The following is a 4,109-nucleotide window of genomic DNA, read 5'->3' on the forward strand; positions in this document are numbered from 1 at the left end:
ACCAAAATAAGCAAACAACACAAAGAAAACAGAACATGTCAAAAAACAGAACAATCTGCGAAGATCTGAATTGTTCTAATACTTCTGTAACTAAAAAAATTCTGAAAAATTAGGACAACAGAGGCAATTTGTATATCAATATTGTGTAAAGAGTTCAGGGTTTTTCCACGTTCCTGTGAATTTAAACAATTCTTTGACTGGATGCAAAAGTTTCTGTTTTTCAGCAAGATCAAATCAACTATCACCGTAAGCCATCCCAAAGGACTTACTTGGCACAAACACTAATTGAAACACCAAAACACAATTACTACAGAGGTAATAATGTGTAATTTCATAAAAATAGAAAATAAAAATATTGGGTTGTCTCCCAACAAGCGCTTTTCTTTAAAGCCTTTTAGCTAGGCGTCGATAATTTTAATGATGCTCACATGAAAGATAGAAATTGAAACATGAAGAGAGCATCATGAAGCATACGAAAATCACATCCTATGTATAGCAATTTTATAGGAAAACAAATTAGCAAGACAAGAAAGATCTAGCATATGCAAGGAAGAAGAAAGAAACAATAGCACTCTCAACATAATGAGAGGTAATTTAGTAACATGAAAATTTGTAAAACCATATTTTCGTATCTCACAATAATTACATGTAGGATCATAATAAAATTCAATAGTATAGCTATCACATAACATATGCTCTATAGGATCCAAATGCATGCAAAGTCAACATTGTTCCAAAATAGTTGGGTTATAATTAACTAAATTCATGTCCTCTCCAAACCCACTTTTATCAAAAAATTCATGAGATTGATCATACTCAAAAGTGGTGGGATCATTATTACATAGAGTTGACACTCTTCCAAAACCACTTTCAATATTATTGCGAACATATTCATCATGAGGCTTATTTTTTTCAAGATCATAAGAAAAATTCCCCCAATCATGATCATTCCAACAAGTAGTGGAGATAGCAAAATTAGCATCCCCAAGCTTAGGGTTTTGCATATCATTAGCACAACTGACATTAATAGATTTATAGTGGAACCATTGCAATCATGCTTTTCATCCAAGGAGCTATCATGATTCACTTCATAAATTTCTTCTTTTAACACTTCATCACAATTTTCAGATTCATGAATTTCAATTAAAACTTCATAAAGATAATCTAGTGCACTCAACTCACTAGCAATAGGTTCATCATAATTGGATCTCTTAAAAAGATTAGCAAGTGGATGAGGATACATAAACTCTTTGCTTACTGTTTTTCAATAAATACACAATTATGCCAAGTAAACGAGCAAACGAACCAAGTAAGACATAAGGGCAAATGGAAAGAAGGCGAATAAAAAGGCAAATCTTTTTGTATTTTTCTGAAAATCATTTTAGAAGTGGGGGCGAGGAAAACGAGAGGCAAATGGAGAATAATGTAATGCAAGAGATGAGAGTTTATGATGGGTACTTGGTAGGCTTGATGTAGACCTCCCCGGCAATGGCACCAGAAATTCTTGCTGCTACTTCTTGTGCTTGCGTTGGTTTTTCTCTTGAAGAGGAAAGGGTGATGCAGCAAAGTAGAGATAAGTATTTCCCTCAGTTAGAGAACCAAGGTATCAATCCAGTAGGAGGTACAAGCAAGTCCCCAATCAACACACCTACACAAACAATCAAACACTTGCACCCAATGCGATAAAGGGGTTGTCAATCCCTTCACGGTCAATTGCAAAGGTGAGATCTGATAGACATAGGTATATAAGATTGCCAAAACGTAAAACAAAATAAAAGTAAATAAATTGAAGCAAGCTATTTTTGGTATTTTTGGTATATAGATCTAAAAATATATGATGGAAAATAATACGGTGGGTGAACAAATTAATGTCGAGCAATTGATAGAAAATCGCAAAGTTATGACAATATCCAAGGCAATGATTATGCATATAGGCATCACGTTCGTGTCAAGTAGACCGAAACGATTCTGCATCTACTACTATTACTCCTCACATCAACCGCTATCCAGCATGCATCTAGAGTATTAAGTTCATAAAGAATGGAGTAACGCCTTAAGTAAGATGACATGATGTAGAGGGATAAACTCAAGCAATATGATGAAAAATCCATCTTTTTATCCTTGATGGCAGCAATACAATATGTGCCTCGCTACCCCTACTATGTCACTGGGTGAGGACATCGCAAGATTGAACCCAAAACTAAGCACCTCTCCCATTGCAAGAAATACCAATAATTAGAAGAGAAATACAAAGATATCAAATCATGCATATAAGAATTCAGAGAAGATTCAAATAATATTCATAGATAATCTGATCACAAATCCATAATTCATCGAATCTCGACAAACACACCGCAATACATTGGATAGATCTCCAAGAACATCAAGGAGAACATGGTATTGAGAAGCAAAGAGAGAAGAAGCCATCTAGCTACTAGCTATGGACCCGTAGGTGTGAGGTAAACTACTCACGCTTCATCGGAGGGGCAATAGTGTTGATATAGATGCCCTCCATGATCGAATCCCCCTCCGGCGATTACAGGAAGGCCCCAAGATGGGATCTCACGGGAACAGAAGGTCGCGATGGTGGAAAAGTATTTTTGTGGCTTTCTTCTAGGGTTTTGGAATATATGTGGATTTATAGGACGAAGAAGTAGGTCGGTGGACTCGCAAGGGGGCCACAAGCCAGGGGGCGCGCTCCTGTGGCTTGCCATCGCCTTGTGGGTCTTCTGAATTTGACTCCAAGTCTCGTAGGTGTCTTCTGATCCAAGAAAAATCATCATAAAGTTTTATTCTGTTTGGACTCTATTTGATATTCCTTTTCTGCGAAACTAAAAAACAAGGAAAAAAAGAAACTGGCACTAGGCTCTAGGTTAATAGGTTAGTCCAAAAAATAATATAAAATAACATATTAATGCATATAAAACATCCAAAACAGATAATATAATAGCATGGAACAATCAAAAATTATAGATACGTTGGAGACGTATCACCGCCCACCTCGACTCCCTTCGCGCCGCCATCCTCGCCGCCGTCAACCTTGTCATCGGAGGAGAGCACAATAACCTCGCCACCCTCCGCACCGGCACAAATCATTCGCTCCACCTCCATGAGCTCCGGGTGCTGCTGGCGAAGCTCTTGCATGTAGACCTCGTCGGTAGCCTCGTCCTCGAGGTGCTCCCACAACTAGCAGTCCTCCCGCGCCATAGCCGAGCTCACCACCCCTGGCTCCGGCAAGACGAGGTCGACGAGACATGTGCCGAAGGGGAAATTGAGCCTAGCCGCCGTGCCGTGGTAGCGGACCTGCTAGTAGTCGTACTCCATGGCCGCGAGCTTGTCCATGTGGAAACTACCGATCCACCGACGGGTGTGGGTCTCCTGATCGATAATCTCGATGACCCACATCCCCCACCACCACTTCTAGAACCCAAGGTGGGACCTCATCTGCGGCCAAACCCAGGGGAGGACGGGGAAGTCCTCGAACTGGCGTGGGGGCGCGGTGGCGGGTGGATTGTGCAACTGGCAATGGTGGATCGATAAAGAGGCTGCGGAGGACCACGGGACACCTCGGCGGTCACCTCTCCGGCGTCAGGAGAAGAGGCCGTGGTAAACTTCTTTTGGGCCATTGGCTCCTCGAGCTCCCCGGCTCACAGGCAGAGGTTGAGGATGGATGCGGCGGTGGCGATGGTTTTGAGCGAGGGAGGGGTGGTGTGTGTCTGGCTGAGCGGAGGTTTTAGGGTGTGTATGGTGGGGGTCAAGGTGGTGTTTGAGGAAATACCGTGGCAAGTTAAATTTTTATTAGGCAGGAGTAAAGTGCTGGGCTACTAAAAATTTTGGTAAAGGGCAGGCATATATTTTTTAGATTGCGAGGGATGCAGAGGTGGGAGCAACAAGGCGGAACTACTAAAAATTTGAATCAAGGGATTGAAGCAGAGTGGGAGTGACAACATATGAGACTCTCTACATGAAGAACATGGTGCTACTTTGAAGCACAAGTGTGGAAAAGGATAGTAACATTGCCCCCTTTTTATTTTCTTTTTTTTCTTTTTCTTTTTTTTCTTTGGTCCTTTCTTTTTTTCTTTTTGGCCTTTCTTTTTTTTCTTTGGCCT

This window comes from Triticum aestivum, chromosome 2B (assembly GCF_018294505.1).
Source record: "Triticum aestivum cultivar Chinese Spring chromosome 2B, IWGSC CS RefSeq v2.1, whole genome shotgun sequence".
In the NCBI taxonomy this organism is placed as follows: domain Eukaryota; kingdom Viridiplantae; phylum Streptophyta; class Magnoliopsida; order Poales; family Poaceae; genus Triticum; species Triticum aestivum.